This window comes from Puma concolor, chromosome A1 (assembly GCF_028749965.1).
Source record: "Puma concolor isolate L17-30 chromosome A1, mPumCon1.1.hap2, whole genome shotgun sequence".
Lineage (NCBI taxonomy): Eukaryota > Metazoa > Chordata > Mammalia > Carnivora > Felidae > Puma > Puma concolor.
In genome coordinates, this window is record NC_141667.1 from 111,601,797 (window position 1) to 111,622,202 (window position 20,406).

The following is a 20,406-nucleotide window of genomic DNA, read 5'->3' on the forward strand; positions in this document are numbered from 1 at the left end:
ATCGGTTAAGCATCTGACTCTTGATTTCGGCTCAGGTCACACTCTCACAGTTCGTGAGAGCAAGCACCTTGTCAGGCTCTGCACTGACTGTGTGGAGCCTGCTTGAGATTCTCTCTCTCTGCCCCTCCCCTGCTTGCTCAAGTGCACTCTTACACTCGCGCTCTCTCAAAATAAACATTTAAAAAAGTGAAAAAATTGAGTTAAATTCAATAGAGATTTATCAAATTCCTGGAGCAGTGGTTTTCAAAGAGAGAACGCTTAGAGTGCACCTGAACATAATGCTGGAGCTGGGAACCATAAATTGACCATCAGTCACTCCCCACATAAGGCTTCTTTACACCCAAGTTTGAAAACTACTCTTTAGTGGCAAGAACTTCACACAGTCCAGTGCTTAGAAGGAAGACTCCAGAAAGAAAAAATGACATTGCCTCATCATTATTGCTAGTCATCTCAGCTAATCGAGGGAATAAGTTACAATCTGGAATTTTGAAAAATAAATCATTACATCTCGACATACACAAAATGATCAGGTTAACAACTTGCTTACAAATAAATTTGCTTTATATTTTATAATTTGGAGAGGTGCCTGGTGGCTTAATCAGTAGAACATGTGACTGTTGATTTTGGGGTTGTGAGTTTGAGCCACTTGTTGGGTGTGGAGATTACTTAAAAATTAAAATCTAAAAAAATAAATTTTGTATTTGAACAATAATTTCTCTCTCAAGAGGTAAATGTTTGCTTTTGTTAAATATTAGGTAAGCTATTATTTTTATTTATATTGTGTTAATTTTGAGCAAAAACATTTTAGTGTAAATACAGACTGTATACAATTTCAGTATTGTGAAAACTGACCAGAATGGTATCATTCTGCTATTCATTCCACTCTGAAGATCCGTGGTGAGTCTCATCATATAAAAGCCATCTCAGAACCAGAATGTTTTACTGGCCTCCAACCAGGCCTAGAACCTAGTTGATAGCCAGAAGAAATAGGAAATGCCACATTTAATTAGAGCATTTAGTCTTTCCCCTTTGTAATAGCTGTAACGTTTTACTAGGTCTTTTGTAAAGCTTGTCACAAGATAGACCCAAGAATATGTTTAATTGGATAATGTGAAAATATTTACTTCCATATTTATTTACCTCTGTCAACTGGAGGAAAAAAGAAAACAAACAAAAACTCCTGCTGTTAAACACTGAAAAAGTAGCAATATAGAAGAATTGTCATTTAGAAAATTAATGATTTCTTCAAAATTCCATCACTCTTTTGCAGATGGGTCTGATAAGTGAGATAGCATAAGAAAAACACAATTAAAACATCAACTACTACAGTGTGAACATATTCTCTAGGGAGACAGAAAATGCCCTGACATGTACGGAGGATTTATTTGCAACGCATAATGTCATCCCCCAAATCATTCCATAAACATATAGCATGAGCATTCTCCAAAGTGTTCGGACTGTTTTTTATTCATTCTCATTCCCATCTGGAGGAAGTGAAAACATACAATTCAGACAACCACATAACTTTTGAGAGCACCTTATGCCTGGAGAAAGATTATTTGCATTTAAGAGGTAGCATGAAAATTAAAGTTAAAAATGTGAAAGCCAAACTTTAAGATGTATTTATGGAGCACATTGTATCACCTACAATATTTTTAAATATTCAAGAACTCATTCACTGTCAAGAATAGCACCATGACAATTCACATATGAAAAGCGTCACTTCCAATGATTTTCTTCAAACCCAGATTTCGAGGGCTTGTGAAAATGAAGCAGTTTCAGCAAGAGCTGGTATGTCACATATTTTCTCAGCCCAAAATCTGTATTAACACATCCACAGAACCATACTACAGTAAACCCGTGGTTACACAGAACCTCGGTAAGAACCATCCTCAACAATTTCCCCAATGACTGAAGATCTACTTCTTAAGTACCAACACCCTTTTTAAGAGCTTGACTCTGTGGCCCAGAAATCCTTCTAAAATATGACTGACTTCTTAAGCATTAAGTCTTATTATAAACACAACAATGCCCTCAAGATCTTAAGGCATGCAAGAAGATTTGTCTGTAATTAAAGCCCCAGTTTGCTTTTAGTCTTTCTCTTTCTTCCTTACTTTTTTTTTTAATATAGTTTTCAATTCTTATGGGTTTTTTGTCTCAGGAGTTTTGTTTTTTTTGGGGGGGGGTTCTTTTTTGGTCTCCTCTACATTTGTACTGCTCCCTGTTACTTTTAATTATTCACATATACCACCCCATCCCTTCTCCCTTTCTAAATTATTGCTCCCTATCTGCTGTGCCCTTGGAACCCAAAAAACCCACTCGTTAGAACTGTGTGTACAATGGAATTAATTAAGTTCTTAATGAGGACCTACCCTCTGGTAAAAATATGTATTTAAAATTTGTTACATTTTTTTGGCTTCTTGCAAACTTCCCAGATTCCAGGTGGGTCACAGATACAGGGGAAGTTATTAGATGGTCAAACTCTGGCTTCTGAGCGGTTAATATATGATGATGAGTGAAATTCATGGTGATGGCTCCAAAGTGCCTGAGTCTTCATAGATAAAATATCTTGAATGTGATTTAGGTTTAAAGTATTTCATAAAATTATAATCCTTTGAAACTTGGTGGTTCACATCTGGAATGTATGGCAATATTCTGACGGATTTCAGATAAACCAGAAGCTGCCATTCCCAGATCACACACAAGAAGGGCCTGTCATACATTCCTGTTACAGCTTGAGTTCACCCTGGAATGAGGAGAGATAGACACCAAAGTCCCTAACAAACCCACCCTGCAAGACTAGGCTCTGCACTGAGAATGACCTGGCTCCTGCTCACATCTCCAACTGGCCTTGCCCCAAGTTCATTCCCCTCACGCTCTGGGGTTCTGCCAACACAGGCTGCTCAGGCCTGCTTTCAGTTCCTCGAACACTTGAGGCTCACTTCCTTCAAAGGGCCTTTGCCCAAGAGTTCCCACTGCCTGGAATGTTCTCCCTCCCCAGGCCCTGCAACCACGGCCCAGTTTCCTCCTACTCAGCTTAATCATACTTCCTTAGGAGGGCCTGGCCGCTTTAACAGGTCAGCTCTGCTTACTACACACTCTAGTAGTTACAGGGACTTCTCCTAGGAGCCCTTATCAGAGTTGTAAGTTTTCATTTCGTTGTGTGTGGAATAGATTACCTAGAAAATAGAAGGTGCTCAATAAATATTTGTTCACTCCATGGAAGAAAGGGAACAAGGGCACTGTAGCCAGACTGGCCTCCTCATTGAGGTTAACATCAAGGCTTGCCAGGAGAGCAATTTCCAACAGCTTACTTTCACTTAATTGCTGCCAAGGCCCATGGGTCCCTCCACTCCTTTCAAGAAAAGAATAAAACGAAGTACTCAATGAACATTTAGCAGCACAGCAAGAAGCTCCACTGCTACATTCTGGACAGCATTGCATTCTTCCAAGGAAAGAAATAAGAAAATCTCCCCAAATTTCGGAAACCTGGCCACACTGTCATCCATGCTGTCTGTAACACGTCTCTTGTTAATTTTCTTTTTTCTGGCTTTCATCTGAAGTAGCTCTCAGGTTTTGGCCATTTTGCGTCTTCTGGTTGCCATGGAAATAGCAAACACTGATCTCTTGGGGATTAAGAGGAGAAAAATGGGTTTCTCTTGGGGTTCTAGGGTTTTCCTCCTTTGATAGTATCTGTGAATTGAGAGAAGGTCGATTTGGAGGCAGTGGTTCTGGGTCACCAACAAATATTTTGTGCCTAGTATGTGCCAGCCAATTGTTGCAGGAATGCCTCCACCTCCAAACTGCTGCACTAAAGATAAACATGCCTTGTCCCAGTTGCAGGCTCTTGGTTTATCCTCAAGTCAAATTCAAACTGTTGAGCATCAACTATCCACTCTAAGTGAGAACCTTTACCTCTTCCCTCCAGGCACCTTCATGAAGCTTCAGGTATTTTATACGGCTCTTTCTGACCCCCCGGAAAGTTGGGTTACAAAGAACCATATTATATACATTGTCAATTTTATTTTGTCTTTCTCTGTTTCACAAGTAAGACAAGATTTCTGAACTTCCAGAGCAAGAAGTAAACATTTGATGTGACTTTTTGTTGTTGTTGTTGTTGTTCCATAGTCTTCGTAGTTGATAGTTGCTCATACCCACCGAAAACTTGACCAGTAATAACTGACAAACTTCTAAAAATCTGGGAAAGGAAGAAAATTGTTTGATTCCTCAATAGACAATGCCCACAATTTTACTTCCTTTCAGAATGGCTTCATTTCTTTCAGAAATCGAGAACTATGTGCATGCATATGGCTACATAAGGTTTGGTTTTTAACACAATGTGTGGTATCCTTTATTATAATTTTCTTTCTTTAAAAAAATTTTTTTAATGTTTATCATTTATTTTTGAGAGAGAGAGACATGGAGTGTGAGCGGGGGAGGGGCGGATAGAGAGGGAGACACAATCTGAAGCAGGCTCCAGGCTCTGAGCTGTCAGCACAGAGCCAGATGCAGGGCTCAAACTCACAAATCGAATCGCGAGATCATGACCTGAGCCAAAGCCGGATGCCCAACCTACTGAGCCACCCAGGCACCCCTGTAATTTTCCATATCTCAAGTCACCAGAAAGTTTCCAAGTTCCCTGAAGGACGGACATGGAATATTCTAACAACTCCTGGTTTGTTCCTGTGTGTAAGTCTGGCCTGCTGCTTTTCCTCTGCCATCTGACACCATGTTCTGTAGAGCATCCATCTGATGGTTGGCTCACCTCTGCACTCCCCACCCTCCCCAGCCTTCTTTGTAAGGCTTCTACCTTACAAATGTGTTTGAGCAAGGCCACATCTCCACACTAAAGATATTCCTCTCAATTTACAATTCAACCATTAGAGATTTGGTTCTTTGGACCTTAATGAGCCCCCTTTGAAAAATATCACTATCCCCTGAAAGGCTAAGACTTGAAGCCATTACCATTTTATAATCCCAAGGAATTCGTTAAACTGACTGCCACCCCCTCCCCCCAGCCCCCATGGAAAATTAAATTCAGACAGGCACTGTAGGGTGGTCCTAATAGAGGGTGTCTGGGGTGTGGGTGGGGAGCATTGAATGAACATCACTAATTTCAAAATGTTACCTTGGGTTTCCCATTCTTCAATTCATGTCTGTCCTTGAAGTTTCCCTTTCCTTTCTTTTCCCCATCTTGTACCCCAGGTTGTTCTACCTCTGTTCCTCTTACCTAGGTTTATCTCTGTGTGTGCATTATATCTGTGTGTGCAAATGCCTCTGTGTCCCCCAGGTCTTTGTCTTGACACCGACTTGTCTTGCAGTGTAACCAAAAAAAAAAATTAATTCAGATTACTTCTTGGATGATTTAGGTATTTTCAGCTTCATTAACAGCTAATCACCACACAATGGATTACTCAACCAGGGTTTGAAATATGCCTCCAAGGTGGCTAGACTAACTGGAATGATCGTGTAAGGGGACTTCAGGAGGGTATCATATACACACAGCTATTATGTCTTTGTGGGAACATGTGTTTGCGTATGAATTGTCTGTGCATGTTTTTGGCAGGCCCCCTTTCTTATTCTCCATTCCCTGCCCCCTCCCCCACCCTAGCCTCTGCCAGGTCTGCCTACAGATCCCTCAGTCATGAAGCCTCCCGGAGAGCAGTGAGAGCTCATTAGGTCTAGCAGCCTCCTGAGAGGAGTGTCCCAATGTGCCCGCAGGTGAGCCAGACAGGCCAACTGCACCCTAACAGGGTTCAGAGGCTGGCTGGGAAGTGAAAGATGTGTAGCCAGAAGGCTTGGAAAAGTGCCACTGGGGACACAGCCAGGTATCTTGCCGCCCTCAGAAAATGTTCCTCTGGCCTTACCCTAAGGAACAAATTACCATCCAACATAGAAGTGTGACCTTGGAGCCGAAGTTTTACGTGGACTTCTTCTCCAACCACTGAAAATATTCTGTTTGGTGATGAGGGTTTGGTCGGTGTGGGAGAAGATGAGACCCACCCCTACGTACACACATAATAACAGATCGCTGACTCCAACAATGGCTTTGACCAAAGCCAGCTCAGCCTAAGTGGTAGCATACTGAGGTAGGCATCCACATGCAGGTTCTGTTTTTACAGATCTGGCACCAAACATCAAGTCCTCTGGCCACACAAAGTGCTCTGTGGGCAGGACTAGCTGTTTGCCCTCACCAGAAACCACTTTCATGGCTGGTTGGATTTGTGAGGGATTTTTCTGCTAACATTTGTCAATGACCATTGTCAGGTGTTGCTAGGGTTGCAGGAGAAAGGTTTCACTTGATTGGCTGAGCAACTGTATTCTGTAACCAATCCAAATGCTGTGCCTGGGGGAGGGGAACTCAACATGATAGAACAATATCAAGCATAAGCAGACACATTCCGGGTACTAATAAGGCGTCTGGAAAAATGGAATTATAGTGTGCAGGAATCCCTTGCCCTTCTATAGTTCCAGCCATGGCTTGGTTGCTGTTCAAACTGTTCCAGCCTAAGTTAAAGTCATTCCCACTGATTGGAGGATATCAAGATTTCAAAACCGGGAGTAGCAATTGTGAGGAGGAAGTAAAACTCCTTGCTCATTGTGTTTTACAGCCTTCCTTAGTAAAACTGCTGAATTGTAATTTAAAATATTCCACCCTTTCAAATAAATTAAGTGCAGCCCTTAAAAACAGGAAATGAGAGAGGCGCACACGTATTGTCAACTAAACATTCACAGACCTCGTACCACAGAGCAAAGTTGAAAGTCACAGAACAGTCCTGTGAATTCACTTTAGAAGAATGACAACAAGGGTCACCACCAAGGGAGACGTTCTGCCTCTGGCAGTGCACTCTAGGGCTGAAAACCTGAATGCTAATTAGAAAACAAATGAAAGACAAACATCAGCTTGAAGGGAAATTTGGATCTCAGAAGATCACAGATATTGTGAGATTCAGATAAACCTTATGGTACTAAGGAAAAGTTAGAGGATACTTGACGGTAGCAATGGCTGCCCCCTCCCTTCAGAAAATATAACTGCTAGTCAGCCAGATGTTCCTGCCGAACTCTGGTAAATATATCAAAAGAATTATCTTGCCTAAAAAGTAAGTGAAGCTTCTGTACAGTACTGATTTCCCATTCAGTTATCAGTATAATCACCAAACTTTGGCATTTTTATTGTCAGTTTTTATTCAGTCACAAGAAAAGTTTCTTTAGTCTTCTTCCTTACCATGTCTCTCCCTTTGTTCCCAGACCAGTTCCTTAGAAGATGGAGCGGCAGAATATAAGAATACAGAGAGGGGCGCCTGGGTGGCTCAGTCGGTTAAGCGTCCGACTTCGGGTCAGGTCATGATCTCACAGTTTGTGAGTTCAAGCCCCGCGTCGAGCTCTGTGCTGACAGCTCAGAGCCTGGAGCCTGTTTCAGATTCTGTGTCTCCCTCTCTCTTTGACCCTCCCCCGTTCATGCTCTGTCTCTCTCTGTCTCAAAAGTATATAAACGTTAAAAAAAAAATTAAAAAAAAAAAAAACACAAGAATACAGAGAGGAAGAGAGGAAGGGCACAAAAGAGAAGGGGGGTGGTGGTGGGAAGGAGGAAGGAAGGAATAGGAGAGAGAGGGAGAAAAGGAGGGAGGAAATAAGGAAGAAAGAAAGGAAGAGTCAGAGGAAAGAATCAGTGTATGCTTCCCATGGGTCCCATCCAGAATTATCCATTTCTCTTATCCAACCCAGGCTCTTCTGCTTGTAAAGGACCCTGCAGCCCAGCCAATCCAACTGAGCCAAGTGAGTTTCAGGCTGAAACAGGGTTTCAAGGTTCTGCATTTTACTTTATATACATTTTCAAGTAGCTCAAAGTGAAAAAAAGAAAAAAAAAGATTCCAAGACTGGGTTTTGGATACTTTCACCTCCCACTCCCATTGGTATAAAGAAAAATATGCAGGAGCAGAAAATGGTCTTGGGGAGGGTTGGCAACAGAACAGCTTCACAACCCTCCCCACCACTTTCGGGTACCCACTTAAGTCCACCCACATGGCTGGCCAGGGGGACCAACCTAGCTGACTTCACCCAAGATCCCTGAGTGCCTCAATGGAGACAGTAAAATAACAGGAATCACTATTCCAAAGAAGAAGAAACTTGGGGAGTATTTTTGGTTCCCTTTTTGGTTGCATGTGTTGCTAAATGCAGATATTTGTGCTGTTGGCAACATCTTAGGAAATGATTTAACCTACTTGCATAGCCAGGCATAATTTATCATGTGGCCCTGTGACTCTAACCCCATTCATTTCTCCCTTCTGATTACTTCAATCATGTTTGTGTATGAATTACTCAGGACATATCTTTGTTTCAGAGACCCTGAAATCGTACTTGATTTTTCTAACTCAGAACCTAGACTTCCCTCATCCTGACCTTATCTGCTCTCTTCAGGAATAGATCCAGGAGGCCAGGAAATCTTACCACCCACATCTAATCTTCATACTCAAGCAACTGGACGAGGACTGGTGGGTTAGGAAACTCATCGTTAGCCTAGATCCTCTCCAGGCCTGGCAGGCATACCCACATAGTCATTGGGGAATATTCTCCAGGGTTAAAACCACCTAGAGCTTTGCTAATTGGTGCTCTCTCTCCATAGTTCATATTTCCAGATGATTTCCAGTGAGAATCATGCAATCAGTAACCAAAGGAATTGGTTATAAAAACCTAGAGGATCAGTGAAACCCAAAAATCCAACTGCTCGTTTCAACCTGTAGTCAAACAGCAAAAATCATCCACTCAAGTCTCACCCCTTTTCTTTCCTGAATCAGTCTCTAATAAAGAAGGAAATCATTTCAGTGATTTAAAAAAAAAAAAAATAGAGGACAGAAGACACAGAAGGCCCAGGGTAACCCACAACTAAATAAGCAGTTTCAGAACATTAATGATCCCAGGAAAAGATGGAATCAGAGAGGGAAAGACACGTAAGGGAGTTGGCATGAAAGTTTGAAAGACCACATTCAGCCCACACCCTCAAGAAAGTGTCTAAGAGAAAGTAGGCCAGAACAACAATGAAGATAGGGTGAAAAAGATGTGAGTTTAGTTTTCAAAATGTCATGTCCGTATTGAGTGTCCCTTAGGTCCCAAAAGGAAACAAAGGGAGAAATCAAACAGCTTTAGTGACAACACAGCATTTGGCAAAGAGTCTGGGGTGCAATCTTGGGAAGATGTGGAGCCCAGTAACAGGTTGAAAGAATCACAACAGGTTGAATGTCTCTTCAGCTGGTTTCTATTTTTCCAAGTTCTGCTTTTCTCATTGTCGACCATTCCCCTCTTCAATCTGCTCTTAATTTTGCCCCATGCTGTCACTAACACCTGGGTCTCTCTGTAGATTTCTTTCCTTTAGTTCAATTCCTTGAAGACTTTGTGGGGAAGACTTCATCCATTCATGCCATATATTCAAACTGTTTATAATATGATTTCTCAATAACATATGATTAATTAATTAAAAAAAAAAAACATTTGTGATGCCCATAAGCCAAAGGACTGACTTGATACCATAACATGACTTTGACCAGGTGGTGACTCTTTCCACCAATAAAACAGAAGACTCAGTCTATGGAGCATGCGACTCTTGATCCCAGGGTTGTGAGTTTGAGCCACATGTTGGGTGGAGAGATTACTTAAAGATAAAAAATAAAAATCTTCGCAACGAAACAAACCGAAAACAGAAGTCTTGTTATTGTAGTGCAAAGTAGCAAGGGAGGTCTAGAATTTGTTTCATCGTCTGGGATACTGAGAGTGAGTGTTTACAAGTCACCAGGTTTTCCTCAGTTGTTCCCAAAAATGCATGTAAATAGATGTTTTTTTCAGGAAGACACATCTATTGCAATTAAGCCAGTGAAGCTTTGAGTGTTTTTGAGGCTACAATAGATTTTTGGGTACAACATTTATTGAGATCAATGTGCTTTGTTTAGGTCACAATAACCATAAAAGAAAACACTGATAAATCAGACTTCATCAAAATAAAAAAACTTCCCATCACTAGAGACCATTAAGCAAATGAATAGGCAAGGGGCGCCTGGGTGGCTCAGTTGGTTGGGCACCAGACTTCAGGTCACGGTCTAGCGATTTGTGGGTCTGAGCCCCGCATCGGGCTCTGTGCTGACAGCTCGGAGCCTGGAGCCTGCTTCAGATTTTGTGTCTCCCTCTCTCTCTGCCCCTCCCCCACTCACATTCTGTTACTCTGTCTCAAAAATGAATAAACATTAAAAAAAAAAATTTTTTTTAAGAAAATGAATAGGCAAGGGACTCCTGGGTGGCTCAGTCTGTTAAGTGTCTGTCTCTTTGACTCCAGCTCAGGTCTTGATCTTGCAGTTTGTGATATGGAGCCCCTGTCAGGCTCCGTGCTGAGAGCAGGGAGCCTGCATGGGATTCTCTCTCTCTGCCCTTCCCCCGCTAGCAATCTCGTTTTCTCTAAAAAATAAATAAATAAACATTTAAAAAATAAAATGAGGAGTACCCGGGTGGCTCCCTCAGGTAAGTATCTGACTCTTGGCTTCTGCTCAGGTCATGATCTCATAGTTTGTGCGTTGGAGCCTCCTATGGGGCTCTGCACTGACAGCCCTGAGCCTGCTTGGAATTTCTCCCTGTGTCTCTGACCCTCCCCAGCTTGCTGGCTCTAAATAAATAAATAAATAAATAAATAAATAAATAAATAAAAATTTAAAAAAATTTAAAGGAAAATTAATAGGCAAGTCATGGACTGAAAGAAAATATTTGTGAAACATAAACTCCACAGAGGACATCAGTCCAGAATGTATAAAGGACTCCCACTGAACAATAAAGACAAAGAAAATTTTGAATGAACAGAAGTTTTGAACAGATACTTCACAAAAGAAGATGTATGAATGACAAATAAGCACATGACAACGTGTTCAATGCCCTTATTCATTGGGAAACGGCAAATTAAAACCACAATGAGGCATTACTACACCCTCACCAAAATGGTTTAAAAGTAAATAGGCTGACAACATTAAATGTCAGCAAAGATGGGAAGCAACTGGAACTCTCCTACATTGTTGGTGGGAATACAAAATGGTGCACCCACTTTAGAAAGAGGAATGGCAGTTTCTTTGAAACAAAACACACATTCATCCTGTGATTCAGCAGTCAACACCAATGGGTCTTTTCCCACAAATGGGAAACGAAAACATAAGTCTTTAAAAAGACTTTTATAAAAATGTTCCCAACAGCTTTAGGCACAATAGCCAAAAACTGAGTATGGCCCAGGTATCTATGAGCAGGGAATAGCTACACACACTGTGGTATAGTCATATAATGGAATACTACTCAGCAACACAATGGAACAGATGAATTAGTGTTACACGATAACATGACTGAATTTCAAAAACAGTATGCTCAGTGAAAGAAGTCTTACATTAAAAAGTTCATCCTATTTGATCCCACTTACATGAAATTCTAGAATAGGCAAAACTAATCTGCAGTGACAAAACTCAAAACAGCAGTTGCCTCTGGGAAGGGAAGTAAGGGTGAGGATTGACGGGAAGTGGCACGAGGGAACTTTCTGGGATGATGGTAATGTTCTATGTGTTTACAGAAGCTTGGGAACACAGGTATACATTTGTCCAAACTCAGAAAATGTACACTTAAGATTGTACATTTCATTGTATATAAATTTTACAACAGAAAAAAAGAAAGGAAATATTGAAGTTTTTAAGTGGAAATTGATTGATGCTTACAATCTACTTTGAAAGGATTAATAGAGGAGGGATGTACAGATATGTGATAAAATAAGAATGGTTAAATGTTAAGGGTAGAATCTATGACTAGATGGTGGGGCATATGGGTATTCACTGTAAAATTCTTTCAACTTTGTTTGGAAACACTCATAATAATGTGCTGGGGAGAGACATCGATATGCTAGTCTGACCTGTGGATTCTCCTCAGTTGTTTGTCAGATCTGAATGCTCTCTCTCTTAATATTCATATTAAATTATAAATAGGGTAGATAAAGGCTTGGATTTGGAAGAATCTCACATCTGAGCTCTCTTCCTTTTCAAATCTAGTCTTTCGTACCTTTTTATTTTAGCAGACAAAAGAAGCCAGGAAATGGTTATTATGAGAGGAAGGGAGGGGGAGAGACCTGTGACCCTAAAAAAAAACCCACAAAAACTCCTACTGCAAAATATTGAATATCAAGAGCAGGCACGCACTCCAGCCTAGCAGAATCAAGAAATTAATGAAAACACCCAGACTGCATCCTCAGAACCACTGAGGAATGATAATTACAGACAGTATTTCTGGAGCAATACATAACCTTGATTCCCAGGACACCCCCTAAAGCAGTCTAATAGTATGCTATTTGTGGAAGGTTTTTCCACCTTTAATAACAGAGAAATAATGTTAGAAGGAAAGAAATCCCTTATTTAGCCACTGGGGTACCATTACTAAGCCCCAGCTGAAGGCCCCCTTAAAAGCATCCATATGGTAAAAGAACATGTTTCCCCACGAAATCAAAACTGAGTACATCTGAGACTTCTGAACATCTTTTTCCTTGGATCTTAAAATGGATTTGTGCATATTTGTGAAAAAAAATTTTATGATGTGCTATCTTCCAAAGTGAATGGTTATTTATAATTCATAAAAGACCTGAGCACAGGAAAATTCTTCCCTTTTATTAGCCCTGTAAAGTTAGACCAGCTGATCTTTTAGTGCATATTACAGACATCAAATTCTCCGTCTGGTTGAAGTTTCTCTCTTCGCACTAAATGCAAAGAGGCAGGGCTACTGAAGCTGTTGTTCAAAAGCTGGCGGGGTCCAAATCTCTTTTGATTAAATGTTAAGTAAACAAAAAATCACTCTCAGAGCTAGTCTCTAAAGACACAAAAGGGAAAATACTTGGAATGCTAAACATGCTTTTTAAATCTTGCACAGCCTTTATAAAATACAACGGCATATTTTTTTAATGGATTTTCTTTTCTATTTTCAACATTTAGCCATCATCTTTGGACACAGTTGCCACATCATTTCCTCTCAGCTGCTGCTGGCTGCCTGTGAGTCATAGTACAGGTCCATGAGCAGAAGTGACTTGAGCAGGAGAGCACGGGCACCAGGGATTTGGACCCATTACAGGGAGCCCTGCTGCCAAGGGCTCCCACCCAACTGCACCTGCACATCCCCATCATGATATCATAGAAAGTTATTTCCTTAGAAGAATCCAGCTTTCTTAGCTCACCCAGCCAGGACCACGTCCACCTCAATTACTAGCATGCCATGGACCCACATAAGAGGGTTTCACAGAATTCTTAGAGATCTACGTTCATTCTGATAATAACACATGGTTTTGCTTTCTTTGAAGTTCCCTGCCCTCTAATATTCCAGATGAGCCTTTTGAGCTCCATGATAGAATTATCTGGAGATAGAAACTCTTTCTGTATTCTGACTTTTAAGTACCTTGACTTTAAATTTAGATTTCTAGGGGCGCCTGGGTGGCGCAGTCGGTTAAGCGTCCGGCTTCAGCCAGGTCACGATCTCGCGGTCCGTGAGTTCGAGCCCCGCGTCAGGCTATGGGCTGATGGCTCAGAGCCTGGAGCCTGTTTCCGATTCTGTGTCTCCCTCTCTCTCTGCCCCTCCCCCGTTCATGCTCTGTCTCTCTCTGTCCCAAAAATAAATAAAAACGTTGAAAAAAAAATTTAAATTTAGATTTCTAACTGCCAAATACAAAAAGCCAACTCACTTATAGGACAGGATCCTTGGCCAGAAAGGATCACCTTGGCTTGAAGGGACAGGGGTAAATGATACAAATGCTTTTTGAGCAAGTTTTTCACCATCTCGTGCTGCCTGACTCAGAAGATAAGAATGAGGAGATCTCAGCCTTTCGAGGATACGTCAGCTTGCACTATGTAGAACCAGCGGTGGGAATGGAAAAGGCAATATTTATTCTGAGGGCCCTGACAACATCATCATTAATTCATTTGTCCACTCCTCAATGGTTTGCATTTCACAAGATCCAGAATGAGAGAGGCCCATGAGCTATAATTCTAGGCCTCCTTTCCCCCTTCTACCCTCACTCTCATTCAGCATTAGGCACTGCTCAAAAAAAGCTAGAAAGATGACAAAACTAAATATGCAATCATACTAGTTTTAACTTAACACTTCCAGAATTTATTTGCCTATCACATAAATGAAATCTTTCTCCAGCCTTTCCTTGCCATCACCCACCCCCGCAAAACATCATTACATAACCCAATGTTAATTAATTATCTCCTGTGTCCTGTGCCTCTCACCTGCCCTCCATTCATCCACCCATGCTACAAATATTCCTGGAGTACTCACCACCCTCCAGGCCCTATTGTGGACATGAGAGGCAAATAATTTCTAATCCTTGCTTTTAGGGAGCTTACAGTCATATAGAAGATGGTCTCGTCTGTGTCTCCTCTGCCTTCATTGACTTTCATTAACTTTCTGCTGCTACTCCATCAGGACAAGAAAACAGGAGATCTTACTTTGCTCAGACAATGCCCCTAGGTTCACGGAATTTGCCTACCCGGTTTTCTTTGCTTGCGACCCACCGGGTCTGTGGAAACCTGATATGCAGTCGTCATGAAAAAAAGTAAAGTTTACTGCAGTGGGAGCAAATGTCAGGACATATTTTGGACAGGGCACACAATAGTGCCAAATACTCACTCTACACCGAGTACAGTGTATTTGATTTTCTCTCCCCTTTCTAGGCTACTCACCTCTCCTCCAGAACTAGGCCTTTGGGGTTGCAGTTCATTTGGCTAATCACCCCTTTGCGTCCTTCAGTCCCATTATCTCTCTCGTCTCCAGAGATGAGCCATGGGATCCTTTCTCTGTGGAGGCCCTAAAAGTGTAGCTTCCTTATCCAACATCCACTGAGCTGTGTTCTTTGACATAGTGTTATACGTTTTTGGGAATGGGTGTGTAACTGAGTCAGAAAGAAACCTCACTGAAGGAGAGGATGCCAAGAAGGTACCCAAGGCTTCCCCTTCTGCTACAATCAGCAAAACCTGTAACACTAGGGTTTGTTTATCACGTTTCACAAACAGACCAGAAAAACTCCCTTGGCTAGTACTCCTTGAAGAAGTTTCCAAGCTTTCACCCTCCTGGGTAAGGCTGGAGGTCCCCGCCTGCTGTCTGCATCTCACGGAGGCTGGGTTCCAGGTATGCAAATATGTTACTGGTGAGTCAAGCCCTGGCTCCTCTCAGCCCCAGAGGTTGGAGAACAGAGCCTGAGGCAGCTGGGGCAGCCACTTGAGAAAGATAACTCAGTGTTGCTCACGGCTGGGCTGATAAGAGTCTTCCGGGGAGGTGACTAAAGACAGCGCCCCCTGTTTGCCTAGAGACCAAAAATTCTGGTCTGCTCCTCAGCCCCGTGTGCTGGTACTTGGTGCAGAGGCCTGTCCCAGTCCTTGAGTTTTACCCTTATCCTCAAAACCCCCAACCTTCCAAGTCAGGTTCTCCCTCACCCCTCATTCCTGCTCACCCTGCACCAAAGGTGAACCTTTCTGTCAGGTCCTCTGCCCCGCGTTTATGACTTTCACTTTGGGCAGCACTAGCCCTAGATTTCCATAGCCGCTTCACCCTTGGTTGCTTAGCCCACAGGCTTCAACAGAATATACTGCCATCCACTTAAGTAATTTTAAATTTTCTGGCAGCTCATTGTTAAAAGTTTAAAATAAACAGGTAAAATTAGCTCTTTTGCCTCCAAAATTTTTAAATTATTTTAAATGGCTTTATTGAAATATAATTCACATACCATATGATTAACCCATTTCAAAATGTACAACTGAGGGGTGCCTGACTGGCTCAGTTGGTGGAGCATGTGACTCTTGATCTCAGGGACGTGAGTTCAAGCCCCACGTTGGGTGTAGAGCTTACTTTTAAAAAATTAAAAATTAAAAATTAAAAAAATAAAATAAAATAAAATAAAATAGAATGTACAACTAAACAAAAATTTAAAGATAAAAATAAATAAGTAAAAAAGAAATAAAATATACAACTGAATATATTCACTGAGCTGTGCAACATTGCCAAAATCAATTTTAGAACATTTTCGTCACTTCGTGAAAAAAAAAACAAACAAACATACCCATTAGCACTCACTTCCCATTTCCCTCCAAACCATCCCCCTCCCCCCCAGCCCTAAGCAACCACTCCTGTACCTTTTGTCTATGGATTTGCCTATTGGCCACTTCATACAAGTGCGATCACAAAATGTGTGGGTTTTATGCTCTGGTTTCTCTTCAAATCGCATAAATCTTTCGCCTTTTACAAAATGTGTGGGTTTTTTGCATCTGGCTTCTTTCATTTAGCATGTTTTCAAGGTTCATCCCTGTTGAAGCATTCACTGTAATAATATATTTTGTTTAACTGAATCTATCCCAAATATCATTTCAACATGTAGTCAATCTTAAGAGCAATTAATGATGTTTTTGGCATCCTTTTTTTAGTATAAACTCTTTTGAACTTTAGTGTGTATTTTACACTTACAGCCATCTCGTCAGACCAGCCACAATGCACCCTCTCAATAGCCTCCTGTAGCTGGTGGCTACGGTATTGAACAGCACAACCCTAGCTAGATACCTCTCTGTTACTCCTTTTGTATTTTTATTTTATTACAAAAAATTTTTTTAACATTTATTCATTTTTGAGAGACACAGAGAGACAGAGCATGAATGGGGGAAGGGCAGAGAGAGAGGGAGACACAGAATCCAAAGCAGGCTCCAGGCTCTGAGTTGTCAGCACAGAGCCCGACATGGGGCTGGAACTCATGAACCTTGACATCATGACCTGAGCCGAAGTCGAATGCTTAACCAAGTGAACCATCCAGGCGCTCCTGCATTTTTATTTTTTAAGTTTATTTATTTGAGAAAGTTTATTTATTTTGAGAGAGAGAAAGAGAGAGAGAGAGAGAGAGAGACAGCATGAGTGGGGGAGGGGCAGAGAGAAAGGGAGACACAGAATCTGAAGCAGGCTCCAGGCTCCGAGCTGTCAGTCCAGATCCTGATACGAAGCTCAAACCCAGAACCTCGAGATCATGACCTGACCAGAAACCAAGAGTTGGACACTTAACCAACTGAGCCACCCAGGTACCCCTGTTACTTTGGAAAAACAGCAGCTCTCTCTGTTCACCACTGCACTCCTGCATGCCCTCTCTACCCCATCAGCACCTACACCATGGCTTACAGGTGGCTTTAGGATTTTAAGGCAAACTCTACATTGTACTGTTAAATTCCCCCTTCGCATCCCTTGTAGAGAGCCCTGAGCTCATGCTCCCACCTGGGCAGTAGACGCTGAAATTAATGCCTCCACACAGGTAACCGGAGCTCACTCTTGCTCGTTCACTTTCCTCACCCAGACGCCATGGTTGGACGATGTATTTTGCTAAGTGAAACTTTCTGCTGAAAAAAAAACAAACAAAACAAAAAAACTTAACAAAATTTAACAAAAGAAACTTTTCTCTTTCTTTTTAAAAACAAGCCTGTCATTTCTTAATTTTCTCCTTGGTACATTTTCCAGCCATTGTTTTGCTAATAATAGCTCTAAGCACACAAATAAAGCTCACTGGTAGTGGTAGATTTGGGAAAATTGCTACAAGCTTCCTGACAGCTTTATCCTGCGCCTGTCAGCCATTTCCCCCAAGAAAATGGACATTTAATCAGTGTGAGGCTGCATCTTATTAGCCTGGCTCATCAGCTTTCACCTCCTTCCAGGCTCCAGAGAGAAGGCAGAAACCTGCAGCGCTGCCCCCCACTGCCCAGGATGCAGGGATTTCAACAGGAAGCGGCACCTTCATGAATTAAGTACATTATTCATTTCAGTGCGGCTACGTCTTTATGGTAACCTGTAAGTTATTTCTAAACATTTGTGATTCTGAAGATTGGCACATGGAAATGTTTGAAATTACCTTTTTGAAAGAAAAGCTTACAAAATTGGGGTTATGTAGCCCACAAAATGGAAGATTGAGGGCAGATTTTAATATGTACAAATTTAATTGGGGCCTAAGAATGGCAGTATCAGCATCTTATTTCTCCTTGGAACAGGAGAGAGAAATGAGCTAAGGATGCTGGAGGAGAGATTTAGGGTTGACTTCAGGAAGAACTCCTGTTGAGAACATTGAAGAGCTGGACAATCTCGCAAGAGGAGCTTCAGAGTTTTGGTAAACCTTCATTCTGCCAACATTTACTGGGCACCTTTTGGGGATTTCCTAGTCGTGTCTAATTCTGTCCCAGAGCTAAATCAGGAAGATTTCACCCAAATGCTTTTCTGGACTCTGGCTTTCCTCACAAAGTAATGCTCTCTCCCCCACTGCCCCCATCCCCATGCCAACCCTTTGCCCCCAAGAACTTCTCATCTTAATCTCAGCCACTTAGGAAGGTTCACAGAGCTCACAGTCCTGGAGCACCTCCCCCCCCCCCCCCTCCCCACACACACCTACACAAATACCAAAAACAACAACAAAAAACCCTTTTAAAATAAAGAATTATTCTGAAAGCAGAAAATCAGACCCACTACATTAGTCAAGACTTAGGCCTCGGGGCGCCTGGGTGGCGCAGTCGGTTAAGCGTCCGACTTCAGCCAGGTCACGATCTCGCGGTCCGGGAGTTGGAGCCCCGCGTCGGGCTCTGGGCTGATGGCTCAGAGCCTGGAGCCTGTTTCCGATTCTGTGTCTCCCTCTCTCTCTCTGCCCCTCCCCCGTTCATGCTCTGTCTCTCTCTGTCCCAAAAATAAATAAACGTTGAAAAAAAAAAAAAATTAAAAAAAAAAAAAAAAAAAGACTTAGGCCTCTTGATCAAATAGCCACTCATAAGGCAATGGCATTTTGAGAAAAGCAGGCAGAAATGGAGGCCAGCTCAGAGGTTTGGTGACTCCCTGTAAGTTTGTTTATATTGCCTAGCTCTTTTACTCAACTAAAACTTTCTTTGCTGCAGAAAATGGCCTCACCATTGCCATTCTAGGATTCCCTGTATTTGGCCTCACCTAACAACTGATTGACTATCCAGAACAGTTAAAACACCCAGTGCTGCAGGGAATGGCATAAAATTTCATCATGGCAGCGATGCCCTGTTCAATGAATTGCAGAGAACCAGATCTTCTCGTGTGCACCTGGGTATGAATCACTGACTCGGTGACCTCTGTTTGGAATCTGTTTTCCCATTGGAATCAATTTATCCTTCATGAGATGGAGGCACCTAACCTTTCTTAGGGACGCATGCCTAATTCCACAGAACTCTGGAGTGACTTCAGTTGTTTATATGGCAATCTTGTGTGATCCAAGCATCTCCACTACTGCTGTCATTTTACGGCCATTTGAAACATCGTAAGAGTCCTGTTTTTTATTATTTTTTAAAATTCTCCTCATGCTCATTTCCACATGGAAGGAATTCTTATGAGGTAATAGGGTGGTGGGGAGACAGCCTGCTTTAGCTCCTGCTAGTTATTCCACGTTATGCCCCAGTGGATTATTTGCATCTGGTCTCTACTTGTTAACATCAATGGGCTATGTTTGCATAACTAGATTGAATTATAAAAGGACTTCCATTTTGAATAGTTAACTCTCACCAAACCAAACCAACCAAACAAACAAATAAATAAAATAGAAAGTCTAAGCTAGAGATACCAGCCTGGAGAAACCTGTGCTGGGAAAAAAAAAAAAAAAAAAAAAGAATCTCCTAAAATCTGTCCCAAAGCCTTTCTGGTTTCAATTTCCCCTCTCCTTTTGAAATAAGATCCAGTACCCCCAGATCTCCACTCAGAATAAAGTTGCTGGGACTTGGCAGGAAGTGGCATGGCAGACCACCCAAGAATTAGGGGCATCTGACGTGGATGGGAAAAGTTAAACGAAAATCTGAAGATGATGTCAAGTAGATGAGAATGAGTCATCGATGCTCTGGCTCCCATTTCTCTCCAGCCAAGATCCTTGTGCTGAAGCATACAGTTAACCCTCCAGCTAGCAAGGGCTGGCCTAAGTCCCTTTCTAGTTCCTACCTTAGCCTCCAGGCAGTGTACAACTAGTCCTTTCGAAAGACCTCCAACGCTTTCAAGTTCTTGAGAAAGGTTCCTGTTTGCTAAACTCCTCAGGCTGTCTTCTGTCAACACACACCTCTTTTCCTTTTACTCACACACATTTCCTTATCACCGTCTGATGTATTTTGTCCCTTCCAATACACCGTGAGGTTCTAAAAGGCAAACAAGTCTGGTTCCACCTCAGTGCGCCCGGCACCTCCATGCCAATACCTGGGACAGAGCAGTTACTCAATCTGCATCCCTGGGCTTTAATTACTTACTTGTTTTATTATCACCCCGGATCAAAGTTCTCTCTTTTAGATTGCAAGATTCAAGAGGGCAGGACCTCAATTAGTGAAAAGTACAAGTGACTTCCTGCCAGGGTCAGCG

General features: G+C 42.0%; 1 long non-coding RNA gene across 1 annotated transcript in view; it reads right to left on the reverse strand.

The window, feature by feature from the left end:
• Window positions 1-1,449: 1,449 nt before the first annotated feature.
• Window positions 1,450-20,406, reverse strand: part of LOC147584368 (uncharacterized) — a 35,997-nt gene continuing 17,040 nt past the window's right edge. The window contains exons 4-5 of the long non-coding RNA XR_015248964.1: window positions 17,290-17,411; window positions 1,450-4,198 (exon numbers count right to left, since the gene is read on the reverse strand). This is a non-coding gene — a long non-coding RNA (uncharacterized LOC147584368). The remainder of the gene's footprint in view (window positions 4,199-17,289; window positions 17,412-20,406) is intronic.